Raw genomic sequence first — 24,416 nt, 5'->3', positions numbered from 1 at the left:
GATTCCATTGGGGTGTTCTGTACATGTTCACATTCCATTCACGTGATGAGGTCTCCAAATATGTTCACAGTACTGCGAACGATAATTGGCACTTCTGAACTAGACGTGTATGGAGAGAGATGTGCATGATACACACACACACACACACACACACACACACACACACACACACACACACACACACACACACACACACACACACACACACACACACACACACACACACACACACAGAACATGTTTATCATAGTTTCCATTAAATTATGAAAGAGTTGGGAAAAATACTAATTCGCTGTATGCTCATCCAGTAGAGCATTTGAATTCACCATGTCAGATATGAAGTGAGGCGCGACAAATTGTGCTTGCATATTCTCTCTCTCTCTCTCTCTCTCTCTCTCTCTCTCTCTCTCTCTCTCTCTCTCTCTCTCTCTCTCTCTCTCTCTCTCTCTCTCTCTCTCTCTCTCTCAACACTGGTGCACCCTCGGAGCTTCTGTGTCTCTCAGTAAGGCACCCTCTGCTCGGTCAAGACAAAAGAGTCGTGTTTGATTCCAGGGACAGAGAGTCGAAGCTCCTTTCATCTCGAGGTAGTGTTTGTTTGCCCAGTGCAGACTTCACTACCGGGGATGGAGCAGGTCGGGATACTTGGGAATGAGTCTCACCCGTGCCTCTCTCCGGGGAAGAAAGGGTGTGTGCGTTTTTAATTTTGATTAATAACGCTGGCTGGCACTAGTTCTTGCTGGAAGAATTTTATGATGTAAGCTGAATACATTGGTGATGATAGCATTAGTTGTCCGGTGGTGTAGTGGTGAACACCGAGTCCTTTCTAGCTGCCTTCGTTTCTTTTGACCACTTGTGTCCTGCCCTCCCTACCTCCCTCCCCACCCACAACCAGCACCCCGCACCAGAACGGGATACAAACCACGGCAATAACAGCTTTTCAATAAACCCAATGGTCAGCTGAAAATAATGGCATAACTGTGCTCAATATGCATTTCCTGGCACTCAATGCATCACAGCTTCAGGCGTCGCGCATGCAGTAAGCAATAAGCCTCCGAGATTCCCTATAAATTTCATCAGTCTCCACCACAGTGATATGAAGGCAGAAAGAAAGAAGGGAGGGAAAATAGTCTTTAGTGGGATTCCAGGTTGCTTGCTTGCAGGGCGGCTGGCGGTGGCGGGATTACGGACACGTTAGGACGGCAGGGAGGCAGGGCGTGGAAAACCAAAACACGGCCCCATTGGAGACTTGTGTGTGTGAAGCGCGCTGCCAAATCAGGGACGTGGAAATTTTAATGATGCAAACGAAATGAAGGTCGTTATGCTGTGCGAGAGTGAGAGGGTGTGTTGGGAGTGGTGGTGGAAGTGGACATGGCGTGGGTGTCGGGTTGGTGTGGGATCGGTACGTTAGAAAACGGTATTGTTATTGTGTTAAGTGCAGTGCGTGGGATCATGTTTTTTTTATGCGTGTGTGTCTGAAAGTTGTGGCAGTTGCAGTAATAGGTGTTAGTTGCAGCGTCGTGCCACAGCTAATAAAATGATCACACCTGACCTGCATTCTCAGCCACACACACGTCATACTCGGCAACTTTCGTATATTTGCCTGTGTGTCTATATGTCTGTCTGTCTGCCTGTGAATAGATTATGTATGTATTGTTTATGCTTTTTGTGTGAGAGTGGCCTATTTCAGAATGAGATCACCATACCCAGTGCGCAGTATTCGGGTAACTGTTTGTCCCTTGCCCTATAATTGTTAGTCATGCAAATGTCCCGAGTATCCTCACAAAAAGCAGAAAGAAAGGAAGTAAAGTTGGAGTCCCTAGTGAACCATAACGCCCTCGCCACACGCATCGGTGTTGACCAAGACGCTCGTCACTTACGAGTACTACCATCACGCCGCGCCCAGCCAACTCCTCTGCGCCGCGTCTCCTCTGAAATAATGAGCTGGCTTTGCTTGCAAGGTGTTATCCACACCATTGTTATCTGCTGATGCTCTGGATAGATGAAAACAATGTATGAAAAGCAAAGCAAATATCAATATAAAGATTTCATCATGATTTCTATCTTCAATTTAAAACACATTATTGCATTATTCCAAGCTATGAGTTGTTAGAAGGCATGCGCGTGTTGTTTTATTCACATAGCATGCTTTTATCATTAGCAGGATGTCTGTGTACTACAAGCATGCATTATTCAGTGACGGAAGCTCGCGTTGGAACACCAGCGCTGCCTTCCCTGCATCTGCTTTATTTCCCTGTTTATCGTCATCAATCTTCATTCACCTTATTCCCATCGCTGTATTGATGAACATATTCGATACGCTGTGGTGCAGTGGCCGGCACAGTGCCGAGGATTAGGAAGATTGATGCGCGGCTGAAATTCTTCACGGAGTCATTTTTTGTCGATCAGATATGCAAACTTGTATCGAGAGAGGCAATGCCTGACGTGCTCCTGTTTTCTGTAGGAGTGAATGATAGCCCTGGTGAAGCCTCATCATACTGAACTTTTATGTAGTGATTTCACTAATAACTTTTCAGCTCTGATTTCAACACGGATTTATAAGTTCACTGTAAGAGAACGCTGCCAAAAACTTTTACAAATGGACACTACAGTCAGTACGTTATCATTATGTCAGTGCTCAACACCAAAGTAAAAAGAAGAATTACGTATCATAAACATTAAGCAATATACTGAAGCTGATTTGTGAACATGGCCGTTAGATTTACTGCACATCTGGCAAAGCTTCAGTGTTTCTCTCTCTCTCTCTCTCTCTCTCTCTCTCTCTCTCTCTCTCTCTCTCTCTCTCTCTCTCTCTCTCTCTCTCTCTCTCTCTCTCTCTCTCTCTCTCTCTGTGTGTGTGTGTGTGTGTGTGTGATTACTTAGAACTTTGTATGTGCCAAAGGATTTGCATTTTGCCTTTATATGTATTTATTTACCATCTTTTAAGAGAGGAAAATTTATAACGAGAGAGAGAGAGAGAGAGAGAGAGAGAGAGAGAGAGAGAGAGAGAGAGAGAGAGAGAGAGAGAGAGAATTATTTTCTAGAATTCCAGTGCCGTGACGAGAGAATTATTTTCTAGAATTCCACACACACACACACACACACACACACACACACACACACACACACACACACACACACACACACACACACACACACACACACACACTTGGTAAATGTTCCCTCTTAATCAACGTCAACAGCGCGTGTGTGTGTTGCTTAACATTTTTTTCCCTCCGGCTGTACCTTCATTTCTTCCTCTTTTCTTCTTTTTAAAATTCCTCCTCCTCCTCCTCCTCCTCCTCCTCCTCCTCCTCCTCCTCCTCCTCCTCCTCCTCCTCCTCCTCCTCCTCCTCCTCCACTTACACCACCACCACCACCACCACCGATGCCTCGCGCCTTATCACCTCTCATCTCTGCCATCACGTGTTCTTTGCACGATATATGTTGCATTATCATTATTATTTTTTTTTTAGATTTAAGAGTTTCTTTGTGGCATTAATTTGTCCTTATCTATTCCATCGACGAAAATATCTTAGAGCAAAAATCCCTTAGCGTCACTCTCTCTCTCTCTCTCTCTCTCTCTCTCTCTCTCTCTCTCTCTCCCATCAGTGCATTTCAGTTCTCTTTCCAGTGGATATTTTCGTGGAGTGTAAGAGTGCGTGCGTTGTTTTGTCTCCCCTTCTCCCCAAATCCCTGTGCTAGTCTCACTTTTCTCTCTTCCTCCACTGTCCTCTTCTTTCTGCCTTCCTCTTTTATGTCCTCTCGCACTCCGTCCCTATTCCGCCTCGCCCTCCTGCCTCGCTGTGCCTCCGCATTCCCCTGTACTGAGAGTCGCTGTGGCAGAGGGCGCGGGACACTCCTCCCGGCACTGTCACACAAAGATTCACTGTATGTCTTTTGTGGTGGTGGTGGTGGCAGTAGTTGGACACGCATTTTTTCTTCCAGTTGTTTAGCTTTGTGTGTGAATGAAGAACAGACTTAGTGAAGAAAGTTGTTGTTGTTATTGAGTTTGTTAACTATTTTTTACCGATGTGTTTTCTTACATTGTGTTATGTTTCATCTTTTCTATCGATATATTTTCTCATGCCGTGTATCTCTTTATCCTTTAAAGAAAGAGACATCGGCACATAATTTACTTTACATTTCCACGGAACAAAATAATTTTCCTGAGAGCAAACGTCCCAGTGTTTGGAATATCAGTGAACTTTGATTGTGCGGGTAATTCTTTCAAGGTGGAATTGTGTCCACATTTAGGAATGAGTTGCCACTTAAATGGCGGAGCCGTTTTGGAAACTCATCAGGGATAAACGTGTTCGGTGTAATTTCCTCAGCCGGTTTAATCACCTCTGCGTAATTAGCTTGCAGATTGCTTCGTGCGCCATCCCTTCCTCGTTATATATAATAGTATTTTTTTTTTTGTTATTCTTAATTCCTGTGTTAAACCCGATAGCTTCAAGTAGAGCGCCGAGAGGGAAAGTGGAAGAGAAACACATAGGTTAGCGTAGCTTACCTTCGCTATTTCTCTTGGGCCTTTGCTTTTGATGTGTGCGGGGAGCCTCTCGCGGCAGCCATGTATATGTGTCTGTCAACACGCAAGTGTATGTAATACGTCCCCTGTTTACTGGTGAGTGGTGACAGTCTGCTATCACCAACATCCAACTCATACCCGTGCATCACCCTCGCCAATACTCTACCACGCATTTGTGCTCCTGTGTGTGTGTGTGTGTGTGTGTGTGTGTGTGTGTGTGTGTGTGTGTGTGTGTGTGTGTGTGTGTGTGTGTGTGTGTGTGTGTGTGTGTGTGTGTGTGTGTGTGTGTGTGTTCATGCATTGGTCTCATCTTCATGGGAACTAGTTGGTGTGTGATGTAAATGACTTTGGTTTGATGTGTTCTGAGTTAGTTTAGTCTGGTGTGAAGGGAGCTTGACTAGTGTGGTATTGTGGTCTTGTCTGGTCTGGTCAAGACTACATTAAATAGATGGGGACGGAATATTTTGCATAATGGAGAGAGATGGTCCTTCTTGAAATTAGGAAGGTTCATCACTGATCCTCCACGCCACTTGTGAATACTCAGGGTGATATTTAAGCCTCCGCCACCGAGGCACTGCAGTGGCCATCCATGCCTCAATGCCGCAAAGTGGACGCCACATGCACTCGATTCCACTTAAGTGAGGGTCGGCCGGCATTAGTGCGTTAGTGCGCCTCGACAGTAACACCCTCCCTGCTCAGCAATGATGAACGAAGCTTCGCACACTTCCCGTCACTGTTCCCGTACCTCATCAATACATACACCAGTGTGACCTTACAAAGTGCTACGCTTTGAAGGCCGCTACTTAGAGTTTAATGACTTCCTTCAGGAACGTCACTAGGAAAAGCTACGCATCAGTTTGATCAAAGAAGCGTTGTAGTGGAAGGTTTCAGGCACAGGGAAAGCTGGCTCTTGTCATCTCTAAGTCAACGAGTGAGCTGGGGCGCCGCTGTGGAGGAAACTCGTGTGTGTGTGTGTGTGTGTGTGTGTGTGCATACAGTTGAATGGTTTGGTAGGTCGATATAAGGAAGATGGCGTGTGTTTAGTTTAGATGTGTAGCTTGATAGGTAGGTGGGAAATAGGTTACTAGATATTAGACTACAGCTTTGATGTAATACTGTGCTGGGATGTTCAAATAGCTTTACGAGTTGTATGATAACACGGCAAAAAAAGATAGATGTGTGTGTGTGTGTGTGTGTGTGTGTAGGTAGGTATTATATAGACTATCACGTGTTGTCTGTCACGTGGGAAGCCACCGGAACAAAAAAAAAAAAAAAAAAAAAAAAAAAAAATCTAACTTATAAAAAACTATGATAAATACAGAGAAAAGAACATTACTAGAACTATAGTGGGAAGAGAAGATAAAGAGAAAGAAAAGAAAAAGATCCCAAGAATTCCTGTAGTGACGAACAGATGGAATGAGAGTGACGCGTGGCTTGACAAGTGAGGTCAAAGTCACTAGAAACATATACAGGAGAGGTCATGGCGAGTGGCGACACGAACCCGAAACAGACAATAACACGAGGAGAATCGGCGACTCCCCTGCTGTGAATCGGTGCGGAATGTTTTGGCTGTGGAGCCTCGCACCACAAACCAGTGTGTCAAGAAGTACCAAGTAGGAATATACAGTCATACTGGAAATTGGTGGAAGTCAGCTAGTCTGCAGCATTTCACAGCCATTAAGCATGGAGGTACAGGCCTCACGGGACATGCCTGGTGGTGGTGTTGCTCTCAATCTTAAGGGACTCAAATGCTGAGATTTTGAGAAGCTTAGCTGTACCGAAGCCTTGTCATTCAGGATTACCAAGGCACCACTCTTTCAATCAATATTTCGCATATTTACGGCAGTCGAATCAAAATGATACGAGTAATTTTAGTAAGGATATTGTTTCTGTATGACTGACTTTCTGAAAAAAAAAAAACATATACATAATTAAGATGCGGAAATAGGAAAGAAAATATATAATTAAGGCATGGAAATGTAAGAGAATGGGAAAGATGGATGAAGAAAAAGGCAGAGCTATCCTGTAATGAGTATTGATCTAAGGTCTGAGGAGAGAGAGAGAGAGAGAGAGAGAGAGAGAGAGAGAGAGAGAGAGAGAGAGAGAGAGAGAGAGAGAGAGAGAGAATGTGTTCAAGTATACCTTCTTTCCTTCCTGTATGCTGGTGGTGTTGAAGCAAGGAGGAGCTGTGTGGTTCATGAGGGAGCTGGACAGGGAAGCAGCGGCAGGGAGGGAAGGAGGAAGGGAAGGTGGTAGGGAGAGAAGAGGGCGCGACAGGAAGGGGAGGGAGGGAGGGAGGGAGGACGGGAGGGAAGGGAGGTAAATGGCAGGAGAAGGTCTTGAGACATCACAGGCAAATTAGCCGCCCAGTTTTTTTTTTTCTGGTCGTACCATCCTTGCCTTTGATCAGCGCCATTATTCTGCCATCTTGTCTTGCCAGTTAATCTTGGGGCGTCTTTGATCACCGAGGGACGCGCCGCCCTTACACAGGTGATGGGTAGGGAGGTGATGGGTGGACAGGTGGTGGTGGTGGTGATGGGTAAGGTGATGGGTGGACAGGTGGTGGTGGTGGTGATGGGTAGGGAGGTGATGGGATGGTGGGTGATGGGTAGGGAGGTGATGGATGGACAGGTGGTGGTGGTGGGTGATGGGTTACAAGGTGCAGCCGTCGCCGCCGCCTCTCTCATTGACACCTTTCCTCTTCTGTGTTAAAAATAAAGCTCCTATATTTTGTAACTTTTATTTTCTACTTCGTTTCTTTTTTGAGATTTCCCAATTACCTCTACCTGCTTGTCTCACCTGTGTGTAAATCGTCTTCCGTACTTTATTCGACTAATTAACCATCTTATTGATCAGTATTCGTGTGACGGCGTATACTCGTATCTATCTATGTATTTGCTTATAATTACGTTCCTTGATGTAACTACGTGTTTCACACCAATTTCATCATGTGGGTTCAGAGGCAGCACTTCACCAACGAGCGTCTGGAGCAAGTCAAGCGTCCTGCATTACTCGTGTGAATGATTCTCGAATCTTCGTGTGAGCCAAACGAGTGGTGACGGTGAATGCACATGGAGTGTGGAGTGACCCACAGCTTTACTGAGAGGAGAGACGTGTCCTCAGCAACACTTGCTACAACAAAGCTTTTCGCCGTGTTTTGCTTGATTTTTACGACAAATTAACATGAGTGCAAGTTGAGTGAAGCACTGCGATCTCCTCCCCAGGCCAGGCCCCCGTCAGCTCCCCATCTCTTCCCTCCTTCCTTCCTCTCCTCGCTGCATACTCGAGGGTGTCGGGCTGGATTAAATTATTTTTCTTGTGTGTGTACAATGTACGCAGTCAAAGCCTTACAGGAAGCAGTTAGCAAATGACAAATAAAGTTTTTGTTTGTGTCAGTGAAGAAAATGTGCAGATGACAGTAATACAATAATTTGTACTTTTAAACATACATGGTAACTCAGCGTAGCCATTTCACGCTCATCTATTATCTCCCATCACTCATCACTCTGTGTTCATCCTGACAGCACTGTGAGGAGTGCCGTCAATCAGCTGAGTCAGCCGAGTGACACTGTGTATCTTTTGTGACAGGGAAGCTGTGTGTCACATTCACAAACATTGAGTGTTTGGTCATGATATTCGTGTGATATTCATGACGTGATATTCATTCCGTGATAGGAATGTTACTCACCTCAAGACAGTGGTAGGTTTTGTGTATCTTGCGGAAGACAGTGCTGAGCCCCACGTAGCATCAGTGCAACATACATTACAAACACCCAGTGACGTCTACTGGAGTGTCGTCATGAAGCGGGTAAGTTGCCATGTATGTTTAACAACCACTTACTGTATTATCGTACACACACACACACACACACACTTAACAGTCAGAGCGCGGCTGGTCTGCTGTGCCAGTAATGGAGTCTGATCTCGCAGCCCATGAGATTTGACACCACATCGTACTCCAGACCAGCTCGTCTGGTTTATCGTGCCGAAACTTGCCCTCTCCCGACCCTTTGCTACCGCCGCCTTATTCCCTTCATCGGTTTGTGGCTGCTGTCGACTCGGTGCTTTGCTGTTGACCCTCCCCCCCTCTCTCTCTCTCTCTTCCTCTTTCTCTCCCTTCCCCCACCATCGTAATGTTATACCTTGACCCGCCTCTGCCTGCCACCCGACCGTGCCTTCCTTTACATTCAGTTTCTCGAGGCAGTGTGACAAAACTTAGTTGTCTGAGGACACGAGCAAGACTCCTCTCCTGATGCAATATTCTTATGTAAACTCTTACCTCTATAGTACAGGCTCTTTAAAAGTGGAATCTCTCTCTCTCTCTCTCTCTCTCTCTCTCTCTCTCTCTCTCTCTCTCTCTCCCGTAATAGCAAATCTAATACAGCATGAGCCACTGAAATGGATATAAACACACCAACAATAAAATGAGTCTTACTCGTCGCTTTGATATGTCTGCAGAGAACCGCGCCGCCGCCACGCGGCCTGGCCTACTGAGCGGGACCTACGAGGCTTAAGGAGGCGAGTGGCTGAGTACTGCAAGACCCTTCTCGACCACGTCCTGCTTGTTTGTCTTAGTCTTCTGCGATGCAGAGAGAGAGAGAGAGAGAGAGAGAGAGAGAGAGAGAGATAATATTCTACCTTTAAAGAGCGTGCTAGTGACAAGAGTTCACACAGGAATATTGCATCATGGGAGGAGTCTTGCATATCTTAACTGAGTGACGGCGACGGGAGAGGAGGGTGAGCTGCAGCTGAGAGAAGTGAGAGGAGGAGACGGGGGGGGGGAGCATCTTTCAGCAATGTCAGAGTTCATGGAGGAAGGATAGAAGGGTAGAGGCGTGAGGTAAGAGGCTTTTCTTTGTCTTAGGCCTGACAGGCTTTGCTGTGTGTTTGATAAATAAGTGATAATGCCGTGATAGTAGTAGTAATGGTATTGGTTGTAGTGGTGGTGATAGGAACATTTAACACACACACACACACACACACACACACACACACACACACACACACACACACACACACACACACACACACACACACACACACACACACCCTGGTGCCTGGTGGTTGGTGGTGGGACTGGGAAGAGTTTATCGTGCAGCAGGTGTGAGTGTGTTCAGCACATTCCTGAATCTCGTGATGTGTTTGTCTCGCTGCGATGTAAATCCTGGACATGTTTGCTCGGTGGTCACAAAGGAGGGAAACAGGTTGACCTTTGTGTTTTGTGGTGTGGTTTTTCCAGGGATCGGTGCAGCCACACGTGCTCTCAGTCACCGCGAGGGCCGGGTGTACGGCAGGCCGGGTGCCGGGTTCCATCACTCGTGAACACTTAAAGGCAGCAGCGCGCAAGAATAAAGAAAAGTCCAGTCTGAACATATCACTCACAAAACGTAAACATGAGGTTTCCTCCCTGGGATTGGCATGGGCGGGCCTTCCCATCTCCTAGGTGCGTGGAGCGGGTCTTTCTATCCCTGGGGCATGGGTGTAGGGTAGGCCTTCCTGCACCGTCACGGGAAATATGCAAAGGTCTTGCGGTATTCATAGCCAGATGTGAGGACGGGTGCATGCACGTCCCTGCCGGCCTGCCCGTGGGGGAGGAGACAGGAGGAGTAAGAGGCAAGAGAAGGAGTTTGCATCGAAGATGACACTGTCTCTTCTCAAGTTAAAACAAGAGCATGAAGCTTCCATTGCAAGGCATAATGAAGGCAGAGCGTGGCAGAAGCGACGGGAGTGGTGATGAATGGTGTAAAACTCCTTATTGTATATGGTGAACGATCTTGGCTGTGTGGTGGTGGTGGTGGTGATGGTGGTGGTGGTGGTGGTGGTGGTGGTGGTGGTGGTGGTGGTGGTGGTGGTGGTTAGTTGTGGAGTGAGTCTCATTGCCAAGGAAAAAAAAAAGGTAGAAAATAAGAAGGAAAAGGCTCTGTGAAGTAGAGGACAACTTTTCTTTGGAAATGTGTAACTTGGGCTGCGAAATATCCTGGAGAGTTTGAAGATCCGTATTTTTGTCTTGTGGCGGGAAGCGTTGAAGGAAACCAACCCGGGAAACTTGAAGGAAACTCTGGTGAGCTTGAAAGATTCCTCGTGACGAAGAAAGGGAAGAACTTTTGAAGGAAATAGTAAATGTTGGAGACACAGCTGGAAATGGAAAGAGGAAACTTGGAGTGTCTATCAGGAAAAAAAATGAGAGAGAGAGAGAGAGAGAGAGAGAGAGAGAGAGAGAGAGAGAGAGAGAGAGAGAGAGAGAGAGAGAATATGTGATGAAAGTGGTTATGAAGCAGCAGAAATAAAAGATTCGCCCGAGGGGTCGTAAAGGAAGAAGGGCAACTTTTATGAGCAGCAGGGAAGGAAGAGGAGGAGGAGGAAGGAAGAAGAAGAAGAAGAGAGGGAGTAGCGTATAGTGAATGAGGAGTGGAGGTAATGAGTGAAGACGACATGCACAAGTATGAGAGGCGGGCTGAGTGTGCCTAGAGAGGAAGGCGGAGTGTGTTGAAAGTGACGGAGGGGAAAAAGAGATTGGCAGGAGCAAGGTTTCCCTCGGCCGCGACGAAGCAGGGAAGGAGAGACAGGAGTGGGGAAAGTAGGAATAAAAGAGAAGGTAAAGGGAGACACGGAGGAAAGTAGGAAGGAAAGGCCGCCTTGCTTTGACAAGAGTAAAAGTGTCAGCAGGTTGGTAGCGAACAGGGAGGAAAGAAATGTGTGTAGCGTAAAACTGAGCCGCGAGGGAACAAAGAAGAGAGGAAAAGAAGGAATATGAGATGGCAGGGATGAAGTAAATAAGGAAGGTAAAAGGACATGGCCAAAGAGGAGGCTGTGAGAGAGGAAGAGGAAAATAATATTACGTGGAGGAGAGCAGAGTAAAAGCGGCGAGGACAGGATGGGGTATGAGCGGCGCCCACACGAGGCTCATCAGGCAGCAGGAGGCAGCGTGAGAGGGAATATAAAAGTGAAAGAAGAATAACAAGAATGAGGAAGAAAGAATACCAATAGAACATTTTTAGATAGGAAGGTTATCAGACAAGAGAATGCATGTGACACTTTATTCCTGAGTGGTTGTGAAATGCGCCCTTGTTGTGTTGCCTTGTGAAATGCATCAATTGTTCCCTGATGAAGGAGACTCGAGGCTTGATTGCATTACTGGTTTGCTTACTTGTTTGTTTTGTCCTTGAGTTACATGCGTGTTCACCACCGTCACTCACTCCTCATCCCATTCTTTCTCAACACCACGCGCTATTCCATACATCACCACACCGCCCATCACTGCCACTACCCTCTCATCACGTCTCACCGCCCACGCCCGCGCTTGCACCTGCCGTCACTCCGGAGGCAAGAGCGGTGGAGCAGGAGGAGGGAGTGTTACGCAGACAATCGCGTGTTGCCTTATTGGAAACGTTAGTTATTTTAGTGCAGTTCGGGAGCATAACTGGAACATTTCTACCTAAACCTATTGGAGAGAGAGAGAGAGAGAGAGAGAGAGAGAGAGAGAGAGAGAGAGAGAGAGAGAGAGAGAGAGAGAGAGACACGGGCACGTTCTTATTGGTAAATGAGACAACTTGTTTTTCATTTAGAAGTTCTCTCTCTCTCTCTCTCTCTCTCTCTCTCTCTCTCTCTCTCTACATCGGCCACCCTCATGCGCCTTTCCACATGTACCCACACAGTCCCCCCCTCCCGTTTCGGCCCAGCCTCGTCCCCGCCTCTGCCCCGGTGATCTGTTATAACGTTTGCGATGTTATTTTCCTTATTCTAACGATTGCTAATGAAACTCTTAATGGCCACGTGTAGAGCGTAATGAGTGACCCTCCCCTGTGTCATTCCCGCCCCTCCTTCCCTCCCTCCCTCCCTCCCAATGCTCTCCCTCCCATTGCTCTCCCTCACTACCTCCTTCCCTCCAGGTCTCCTCCCCCTCTCCCACCCGTCCTCCTCAGTACAGGCGTGTCATTAGCGGCCTAATGAGACAGAAACAAATGGACAAAACAAATGTCAGAATATATATACCATTTAGCACTCCGCCTCAGCTCTCCTGCCCCGCCATGTTTACGCAACTGGACCTAAAATTAATATATTCATTCATTCATTCATCTACGAGTATGTGTTAGATTTATCTTGATGTTGTTGATATGTGGATTAGGTGAAGGGAGGCGAGGAGGGAGAGAGCGGAGAGCGATATGCATATATAAATATTATATATATGTATATATATATATATATATATATATATATATATATATATATATATATATATATATATATATATATATATATATATATATATATATATATATATATAGAGAGAGAGAGAGAGAGAGAGAGAGAGAGAGAGAGAGACTGTCTGTCTGTGTGTGTGTGTGTGTGTGTGTGTGTGTGTGTGTGTGTGTGTGTGTGTGTGTGTGTGTGTGTGTGCGTGCGCGCACGCTCGCCAGAACAAATATATACAAAGAAATTATTGCAAACAGAAATAGAAGCCACGTAATCTAGATAGCGTGAAGTAAGAGACACTCTCTTGGACGGGCGGTGGTGGTGATGGTGGTGGCGATGGTGTGTCGGGGGATCAGGGACGAGTGGAGGCCGAGTCACGAATTGAAGTGTCGGAGAGAGAGGCAAGACAACCAGCCAAGAGAGGGAGTTGTTGCGGTGTTTGCACCTGAAAGACTCACCACTGAAATAGGAAATGGCGATCTTATTCGAAGAGAGGAAAAGATATATTATGGCTTATACAATGCTATTTTGTGAAAGGGTGGGTATGGTAATGCCAATGAAGTGGGTGGACAAACGTTCCTTGATCTTTATTTGATATCTTTAGTAACTTAACACTGTACTTTTCATATTAGTGTCACTTCAATTTCTACGCTTTAAGTCAACGTTGGCCTAACGTCAGCTCGATGCTCTTGACGCAATAAGTATTAACACAAAGAATTACACTAAGGTAGAATTTAGCAACCATGCTGATAATGCATTTTTCTTTTCAGGTAAGTGTGGCGTCACCTGTGCTCACTGAGGTCAAGGTAAGGCACTGACCTACCAGTATCATTCTTGCCTGGCACTGTGTCTGCGCCGGAGGTATTTCATCACCTTCATTCTCCTTGATTAGAGCTGAACAGCTTTGGTCGTCCGCTAGTCCATAGTAATTGTAACTTGTCTCAATTAACTAGCAATAGTTGGTTTTATTTGGAGCAATACGGCGATGGGTGAGGTCTGTAACGAGCAGCTCTGTACTGTACTCATGGCCTGGCAGGCAGACAAAACAACACTCCTTTAAGTCAGGCCGCAGCAGTCATTACCTCCTCCGGTCAGGGTCCAGAAAAGTTTGTAACGAGAGATCACTGGAGGCTGATAGGCGTTGGCAGAGCTATTTATGGTGCGTAGGGACTGGCTGACCTCCGATACAAACCAATGGGAAATTAACCACGATACCGTAGGTGTCAGAATCAATATATTCTTAGATGAGGAGAGGAGAGAAGCTACTTATTACATGCCGTTGTACTACTCAGAGAGAGAGAGAGAGAGAGAGAGAGAGAGAGAGAGAGAGAGAGAGAGAGAGAGAGAGAGAGAGAGAGAGAGAGAGAGAGAGAGATTGCCGATGTGACGTGTGGGAGTTTGTATTGAATCGAAACAAAGAAAAAATACTATGATGGTGATGTGTTTCAAACGAAACCATGACATCTCTACAAAATTGCTGTCTAGCAAGGTGGAAAACTGCCGACCAACATTTATTGAGATGTGGCGGGCGGGATAGCCATTGCCATCTATGTGTGTGTGTGTGTGTGTGTGTGTGTGTGTGTGTGTGTGTGTGTGTGTGTGTGTGTGTGTGTGTGTGTGTTTCGTGTGGCATGTGTGTGTCATTTTTCATGTGTATTTTATGTGTCATGGGTTTCGTGTGATTCATATGTGTTTTACTGTGTCATGCGATGGATGTGTTTTCCATGGGATTCATGTAGTTGAAGTGATGCTTGCGTGTTGCATGTTCCATGTGAGTCATGCATGTTTTATGTATTTCATGTTTACTTCAGGTAGGTCATGTGTTCGTGTGTTTTATGTGGGTTATATGTGTCATCAGTTTAATCAATTTCTTTCGTGCTTCATGTGTCATGTATTGCGTACCTGTTGCATATGGCTCATGTGTTTTATGGGTTTTGTGATCCATGTGTGCTTCATGTAAGTAATGTGGGTTCAGGGGTTCCCTACGTATGTTTTATGCGTGTTTTATGTGTCTCAAGGAATAATGGAAATTTTGTGTATGTGATGAGTTTTTCTATGGTATATGTGTGATTTTACGTGTTATGGGTTTTCAGGTGTTTCTTGTATTTATATGATTAATGGGTGTTATGTGTACCATAGGATTTTGTTTGTTTTCTATGTTTCGTGGTACTTAATTGTATTATGTGGTTTATGGGATCCATATGGGATTCATGAGTTGCACATGATTTATATGAGTTTACATGATACGTGAGTTTCCAGGATTGTTGAGTGTTTATTGTTTATTGCGTTAATCTGTACCTGTGATTACAAGTAGCTTATGCTAAGTATACGATTTCTTTAATAAATACTCAGAAAAGACTAATAATTGTGATGTTCAGGTTAAGTTGGACAGATTATTTAAGTTAACATGTATTTCTTGTCAGTTGTATTAATAATTTGTCAATAAACTACTACTACTACTTTAAATGACCTGCAGCAAACAAGCAATCCTCCCTCGCAAGTCATACACTGTAAAAACACTAACGACACGCGCGGCTCTTTGATGTACTCATAAAAACTAAACCATTGCAGTTTCATATACAAACGAGCGCGGCATGCGGCGTAGACCGCCTGGACCGACAGGGACACACGCGGCTATAAACTAGTGTATACTGTATAAGCGAAACGTGCCGCGCGAAACCCGCTAACACATGCATGGATCTCATCACACAGACATCCACGCGGCAGTGTTAAATACGCCCCAGGCAAGGCTGTTCCCTTCATCATCCCTCTCCACCATTCTCTCTCTCTCTCTCTCTCTCTCTCTCTCTCTCTCTCTCTCTCTCTCTCTCTCTCTCTCTCTCTCTCTCTCTGTGTGTGTGTGTGTGTGTGTGTGTGTGTGTGTGTGATGTTTTACTTGTTCTATTTTTCCGTGGCGGAAAGAAGGATATGAACACTCATTATAGGGAAACGTTTTGTTTCCTGGTGTGTAAAGTTGTTATGAAACACACACACACACACACACACACACACACACACACACACACACACACACACACACACACACACACACACACACACAACAAGAACAGCAACAGCAACATCGGCCACGGAATTGAAGGAGCTCATATTGGTGTAATGATACTCACGGTACAAATATAGGTATGGATTTTCGAGCCAATTACGTTAATTATGGCGCTCGGTGTTTCCTATTTGCTTAGGAATAAGGTAAACATTTGTGATTATTAGTTAATGAATCAAATTAGTGAGATCATTTCATTTATTTGCACATGTGTGTGTGTGTGTGTGTGTGTGTGTGTGTGTGTGTGTGTGTGTGTGTGTGTGTGTGCTCGCGCTGGCACATGTATACGAAAATGATGAATACCTCTTTGTGGCGTGAGACGGGATTTGTGTGGCTAAGAATTGCGGCAGAAGCAAACATGGTGATGGTGTAGCAGAGAATGTCACGGTAGTAGCAGAGCCAGTCCCAGAGTGTCCAAGCATGAATAGTACATCAGCCTACTACACACCACACCGCCACTGTACAATTCCATGCCTCCCTCCCTCCCTACCACCCTCCCTGCCGCGCTGGTGATTCATGTTGTCTCGTGATGAGCTCCTGAACATTCCAGGCTGCCTAACAAGTGTTTTAGTAAAGTGATGCTGATATACAGCTTATCTGGCCACGCAGGGGAGAGACAGAGATAGATAGATAAACATATATATATATATATATATATATATATATATATATATATATATATATATATATATATATATATATAGAGAGAGAGAGAGAGAGAGAATGTATTTTCTCCTAGTAGACCTCCAAAGGCAAACATCTTCCATTAAAGTGAATTACCACGCTGGGATTCACTGTCAAGTTTCTCTCACACTGCTATTTTATTTCCCCAAATTTGCTCCTTTGTGTTTCTCTGGTTTATTTATTTTTTTATTTCATATATTACTACTTTGTACTTTTTAGCTATAGCTACATTTTCATTCTTAACCAGTATTGAATTGCATATATGCGTTTTTTTCACATTTTTCGAGCCAAATTTACTAAGCTTATACTCTTTTCTTTCTCATCCCCCGCCGGCGCCCTTCATCCCTTCCGTCCTGCTGCAGCAAGCCCCTAGAAACTTACCAGCTGCCCGCCGACTTCCACCGACACTGATTTATATGCGCACATTCCAAGCGGGTGAAGGATGGTAATGAGTGAGAGGAGGGGCGTGGGGGGAGGAAGAGGAGGAGGAGGAGGAGGAGCAATTTTTGGAATAGTGGGCTTATCTCTTGGTTAGAGTACACCTGGTGGCGTGTTTGAGGACCAATTAGCATTAATCAGGTAAGGAAGAGGAAGAGGGATGCGCCGCCTGCAGCCTTTCCTTTTAACTTTACCGCAACACACACACTCACACACACACACGCACACACACACACACACACACACACACACACACACACACACACACACACACACACACACACACACACACACACACACACACACACACAGAGAGAGAGAGAGAGAGAGAGAGAGAGAGAGAGAGAGAGAGAGAGAGAGAGAGAGCACGGTGTGGATAACAAGCCTATGTTCTATATTTGATATTGTGTTGCACTATAAAGCTGCGTCTTAAGGTTTGCCTTAATTCTTAAGAGATATAAAAAAAAGACGAGCTTCAACTGCTTCTGCCGCTGTCTCAGTACTGCGTCTCTCTTCTTGATTGTTTAAGGTTTCTTTCACGGTTACTGGTTTTTTCACCTTGCAAACTGCATCACTTTCCATTGATTTTCCATTGATCCCATGGCTGATTGGCAACGCTGATTCCATAAGTACATATGCAGTGTTTCAAAAACTGTCATAGATTACTTCGCTTGTTCAAAAATTTCTCTGATTATGTGAAATTTTTCTCGTTTTCTCTCTGCTAAATAGTCTACCAAATCTAGGATCACTGTTCAGTCGCTTTGTATCCTTCTCACTCCCTCGCTACCAGCACAGAGGGACGCGGGGGAAGCATAGAGATCCATACCATACCATGCCATTCCCAAGCCTCTGACGTAGCCTTTAAAACCAGCAGTCAGCGATGGGATTTCCCCGTCACCGCGGCGGTCGCAATAGAGGCAGAAAATGGCTACAACTTTAACCATTAATCAAGTAACTGTTCAGCCTCACGACCCAGATACAGACCTGGCACGGTGGCACACACAGAGCCATGCTAGCTGACACCGACACCGAGCATGCTGAGGACGAACTTCTCAACATCGTATTATGCCATAGCTTGGCTTAAAGTATGAAGCATGAACAATGTTATTAATGAATAAACCAATAAACTATCTAAGTGGTGGTAGAAAGACCAGTTAACGCTCATAATTTTCTCTTTAGTTTATCAAAACAACTTATCTATTTCAGTAATTAATATGTTACTGCTGTCGGTGCGTATCATATTGCTCGCGCCAAAGGAGCCTGGCATATCAATAAACATAATGAAATGTGGGTCAAGGCAAGATTGCAATCAGTGTCTTGTTTTGCGACAAGTGTGGAGTGTGCGAGGCGAGGCGAGGGCGCGCTGTGCCACACGCACGCCCTCCCCGCCAAGAGTGACGAGTGGTCATCGAGTATTTCTTGTCTCTTTATTGGGACGCGAGGCCGCGGCGGCATAAGTCTTCAAGGCCTCCCCAGTTTACAACAGCGTGTTTCAACAACTTAGGGTGAGTTTAGAACACGCTTGCCTCGCCCTAAAGTTTTGAAAAAGGCAATATAGACCGTTTGGAAGCCAACTCTCTCTCTCTCTCTCTCTCTCTCTCTCTCTCTCTCTCTCTCTCTCTCTCTCTCTCTCTCTCTCAGGCCAGTAGATAAAATGAATAATGACAGCGTGTGCCAAATAAAAATAGGCGTTATCTCGCTAATCGTCCGCTATTTCGTCTTCTCATCCTGTTCCTCCTCTTTTACTCACTTACCTTTCTTCTTCTGCTCTTTCTTTTTCTTTTACATTAAACAGGGATCCTGTCATGTCAGCACACCAAAATTAGAGTTGTGTCACTCTTCAGGAGGACCCTCCTTCCTCCCTCCTTCCTCCCTGCCTCCCTGTCAAAGTCTCGCTCACAATCCTAAACTTCTTTGTAGTTTATTTGTGTCCCAAGTTACAGAGGGATGGAGGAAGGATAGGAGGGAGAGAGGGAGGGAGGGAGACAGGCAGGAACGGAGACAGGCAGGAACGGTGAAGTTGGCTCACCGATTTTTTTCTTGAGGTTTGGTTATTGTAAAGAAGGAAAGTCAATTTTGGAGAGTTTGAGTGATAATTCGACGTGAGCCAAACCTATCAGCTACACGCACAGATACTATGGCTCGCGGATTAGTGAGGAAAGAAAATATGAGCAAAACACGTGAGGAGCCTGAATAAAATGAAGGAAAGTTCTTCGTGCGTTAACAAGATGCGTAGGTGGAACATTTCAAGAGATCAAAGACAAAATTAAGCTTAATGAAATGAGGCATCGCACTGACCAACTTTGATATTCTAATAAGCCAAGGGAAACGCCAGGGACTTCTGTGTAACTTGAGCTCCCGAGGGTCTGTTAGGTTCCTGGCACCCGACACAACCATATGCTGCCTAGTCCTTCAGCCTCTTATGTGTGTTCATTTTCGCTGGTTACTTTGTTTCTTAGTCAGTTCAGTTTCTACTACCGGTGAGGCGTTAGGTATGTCTGCGCAAGCGCGTGTATGTCAGAATTGTTCTCCAGGCTCCTTTTGCTTCTCCCGTGTCCAACAGCCGTACACACACACACACACACCACACACACACACACACACACACACACACACACACACACACACACACACACACACACACACACACACACACACACACACACACACACACACACACACACACACACACACACACACACGTCTCAGCGCTCAGCCACTCGCCTTTAACTGCCGTGGAAAGGTAAGGGGCCGGGTGAGGGTTAGGTCACCTTGGCGCCCCGGCCCATCCTGAATGAGGGAGGCAGTCTGGAGGAGGAAGAGAGGAGTGTGTGCCGCAAGACATGGCAGACAGGGACAGACAGGCAGACACTCCACGCTGACCACGCTGAACATACTGAACATATGTACACCTCAGCCCAACAAGAACAGCAGCGTGCGTGACTCAACACACAGCGAGTGATGAAGGAGAATGCTGGCTGGCATCCCTTTCACTCCCGGGAGACGAGCGGTTTGGTTCGGAAATTGCTTGTTATTCAGTAAGTCTTCGGTCCCCGGACGCTTCTCTTTCTCGCTGTCTCGCGCGTCCCACTGCCGCCAATTTGTTCATCGCGACGTGGGATGAACTTAAAACCATAAAACCAATTTCCGTGGCGCCAGCATTTATAGGAATATCCGGAGCAGAGGTTAGTGTGCAACCTAACAGTGAAGTCCTTCGAGGCATATGCTTTAAATAAACTTCTTCCATTTTTGGAATAAATCTAAGACGAAGCAGATAATTCTTGACCCAAAAGCACATCTTTTTCTTGCTGACGGATTCAAAACTTTACCGTGAATAAGACAAGGATACGAACAAGTGAGCGGGACTTTACTCACCAACAGCCTCAGAAGAGCGCACGTGTAGATGTCTTATCGGGGCGACGTGTTGCTGCGGTATCCGCCAACTCGCTCAATATCAGCACGCCTTGGAATGCACACTCCACTCTCTCCTGATGCATCCTGTGGAGTCAAATCTATCTCCTCCTCCTCCTTTTCCTACTACTACTACTGCTACTACTACTACTACTACTACTACTACTACTACTACTACTACTACTACTACTACTACTACTACTACTACTACTACTACTACTACTACTACTATTCCGTGTGGTTACTATTTTGGGGTGCATTTGAATTCCAATAATCCGTTGTGTGTGTGTGTGTGTGTGTGTGTGTGTGTGTGTGTGTGTGTGCGTGTGCGTGTGTTCATTCTATTGCTTGGATTTGACCGAATAGAAAAAGAAATATACAGTAATCAATAGTAATCAAGCTCCACCTTCCCTCTTTTAGTACACTCACTAAGAATGAAAGGAAAAAATGCACTTCACACATTTCCCCGCACCTTTCCTTTGCAACGAGAAACACAAACATTTTAAGTTAGTGTTTATGTTACTGCTGCCCGCACCAATTCTCAGGGGATAGAAAAAAAAACGATAAAAATCATGGATCTGGTCATTTAATCCTCAGAATATTTTTAAAACCCCGAAAAGCGAATGACACTATGAATAAAAAAAAAGTATAATAATGAAACTATATAAGCTGATACATTAATGAACATATTATTATTCAAGGCAAAGTATGAGGTGGAGAGAGAGGTGTAGGTGGCTCAGAGGAAGGGAGTACTTGGATGAAGGGAGGGAGGGAAGGGAGCCGGAAGGGAGCTGAAGTAGAGAAGACGTGGAGAACGGAGCTGAGAATAAGAGAGGGAACAAAGACGCCCATGATAATGAAAAAAATGAAAGCATAAAAAAAAGAGCATTTAAAACCACTCTTTGTTTATTGGGCGTAATCACAGAGCACAAAGCCACAGGACATTACTTTTTACACTGGCTTTCATCCTTACATACAGGTAACTCCCTCCACAAACGGCGCTGGCATTAATTGGGATGCACCTGAGCTTCATCGCATCGTACTGTGCTCTCTCCCTTAACGGCGCGTGCTGCGGGGTTGTTATGGGGCGGAGAGCGGCGGCGGCGGTACTGGGTTATAGTGAGTTGGTGGGGTGTTGGGTGTGGGGTGTGGAGGGCCGTTTTGTGGATGCCTGGTGATGGTGGTGGGTTGCCACGTAAATATGAGAGTTGAATAAAAGGATGGCCCAGGAGGGAGGGTGCTGAGTACATAAGGAGGGTGAAAAAAGTTGAAGGTAAAGAGAAGGGATGTTCTTGATGGCTGTGAGAGTAGGGGAGAAATGGATTGGTGAGTATGAATGTAAGGCAAGTTTAATAGGCCAGGAAGCTCAAGGGAATAGTGAGTAGCAGGGAGGAGGGACAGGGAGAGAAAAAACGTGAACACCTTTTATTTTTCAGTAACAATAAGTTCATTTTGTATTAAACTCCCACGTGACTGACATGACCAGAAAGACTTCCACTTCTCATTTCATCCTGATATGATAGTCAAGATATTCGCAATGATATTAATATGAATAGAAAAAAAAAGTGTTTATGGAGATGGTAAAACGAAGAATATAAAATGCAGCACACAAATTATTATGTGTGTGGGGGACGGGCGGGGGGCGTGCGATTGCGAGCATATTTTAAAACTCTCAGCCATGCACACGCAACACATTTTCACGGATGGCAGGAGGCGCCGCACGTTCAGTATTCCTGGAAGCCGCTCAGGTGATTTCGACTATGAAATTTACTCCCATTACCTCCCTTGCCTCGCTACGCCTCGCGCTGGCCGTACACTCCCAGGGGAATCGCGGCGGGTCTTGCCTCGCTGTTATCCTTCCTTCTTGCTGCCGCCGTGACCACAGCCCACTTCATATCTCCGGTGGCCCTCTCCTGCCATCCTCCTTCCATTTCCACTCTACCTGTGTACAATCCCATCAGGCTTGCTCCATTCCTTCCCCCTCCCCCAGCTCTCTCTCTCTCTCTCTCTCTCTCTCTCTCTCTCTCTCTCTCTCTCTCTCTCTCTCTCTCTCTCTCTCTCTCTCTCTCTCTCTCTCTCTCTCTCTCTCGTCACTTGGCTAGCTACTCCTCAGCTTCTTTTCTTAGTTTGTTAGATAATGAAAGTCATACATTGCAACAAATATTTAGTATAAAAAATATGTATAAAAATATAAGAAATGTGTTCACGTTTAAAAAAAGACTTATAAACTTCCTTCTGAGTAACGACCTTCAGCTTTAATTGTGACACCACTAGTACTTCTCTTTCTATGTGGCAATTTACTGTATTTTAGTCTCATATTTTGAATTTTATGATGTTCTAGTAATAGTTTTACTACTAGTTTTACCGCTAATGTTGTCTTTTTACACGATAGTTTATTAGCATGATGTTCTTCTTTTATGGTATTTTAGTGTTATTACATGAATTTTACTGTCTTAGTAATCTTTTATAGTTATGACACCATCATTATTCTTAATTTTAGCTATATCTGTATCCTGCTAGGAGAAAGTCACAATGTACACCTGTAACAATAACCTTAACAATGGAATAACACAATAAATTCTAAATTCTAAATTCTCTCTCTCTCTCTCTCTCTCTCTCTCTCTCTCTCTCTCTCTCTCTCTCTCTCTCTCTCTCTCTCTCTCTCTCTCTCTCTCTCTCTCTCTCTCTCTCTCTCCCACCACATCCCATCCAGCCACGCCTCCACTCACCAAACTCCTCCTCTCTTGTGTCCTGTAGTAAACCATGCACACACACACACACACACACACACACACACACACACACACACACACACACACACACACACACACACACACACACACACACACACACACACACACACACACACACACACACACACACACACACACACACACACACACACACACACTGACGAAAACCCTCGAGGACAGGTAGAGACAAGGCGAACTTTTTGTGAAAAATATCCAAACGTGAGGAAAAGTTTTCATTGTCTTTCTTTACAGTCTGTCCTTTTTCTCTCTCCATCTTTTTCGTTGCCTTTTTCTCTTTGTTTTAACTTGGAATTTTCCTTGTCTTTTCCCTCTGTTCTTCAGGTCGTTTCCCTCATCAAGCTTCTTCTTCATCATGTTTTATGTGAGCTAGACTTTTATTCACGGGCAGACAACTTAATGATGAATTCACGGTTTAACATTTTCTCACTGACTAGTTAATTTGCTGCGATGTTTTCACTGTAAATCTTTCATAGCATTAATGCATTCAAATTGTGAGGAACAAAAACAGGTTGTTGTATCGACATGCCTGTCACACACAAATCTTTCTAAAATAGGATTGCTATTATGTAGGCGTTAATGTTTTACAAGAATGAAAAGTATCGGTGCTTATCGGTGTTGAGTTGTTGAGGAGTCTGGCGGCGTGGCTGACGGCCGTGTAATGTCCAGCACCCAAGTCCAGGTCGTTGCAAACAGGCAACACGCTGCACCTGCCAGATTACACCTACACTGAATTTCATCATTTTTAATCCAGGTTCCTCGAAGCTTATACAAAGTTTTTGTTTGTCTTTTTAAGTTTCTTTTCCGACATGTCACAACGCTTTAAACATAGTAAAAAAGCTTTCTCACTTGATTAAAAGACAAAAAATATGTTGACTTGTTGAGTTGCTTCCCTGAGGCGGCAGTGGCCTTCGCTTCGCTGAACACAAAGATTGACCAAGAGTGAACACCAAGCAACACAAATCACTCCTGCACATCTCCGCCTCCGCCTGTTGCCACGTGTTGGTAATGTGTCTATTTTTTTTGGGTGCGGCGCCGCAAGAGGAACTCCATTACACACCTTTTTATTTCTGCTTCTCGAGAAATGTACACATGCCTTGAATTATCTGAGCCGTGTCTGGGTGCACGTACCGCCTCCTCCCCCAAACACACGCGGCAAACTACGGCAGGAATTGTTAAGTAGAGGCGCCATGATATTTATGTTTGAGGTAACGTGCAGGGCTTGCAGTAACAGTCTCTTTGCACACCAGCCACACTCATTCCTGCTATACTTCCTCCCTTCCCACTTCACTCCCGTATGCACACACACACACACACACACACACACACA

The 24,416-nt window shown here is 45.2% G+C and overlaps 1 protein-coding gene and 1 long non-coding RNA gene across 2 annotated transcripts in view; both read left to right on the top strand.

Moving 5' to 3' along the window:
* LOC123503644 (hemicentin-2-like) overlaps positions 1–24,416 on the top strand; it is a 232,601-nt gene that overhangs the window by 58,642 nt on the left and 149,543 nt on the right.
* On the top strand, positions 8,048–14,130 carry LOC123503645. Its single transcript, XR_006674553.1, has 2 exons — positions 8,048–8,336; positions 13,492–14,130. It is a non-coding gene; the product is annotated as an uncharacterized LOC123503645 (long non-coding RNA).

Source organism: Portunus trituberculatus, chromosome 14 (assembly GCF_017591435.1).
Source record: "Portunus trituberculatus isolate SZX2019 chromosome 14, ASM1759143v1, whole genome shotgun sequence".
Taxonomy (NCBI): domain Eukaryota; kingdom Metazoa; phylum Arthropoda; class Malacostraca; order Decapoda; family Portunidae; genus Portunus; species Portunus trituberculatus.
The sequence above is the reverse complement of the archived record's forward strand: the minus strand, read 5'-3'. Positions and strand labels throughout refer to the sequence as shown.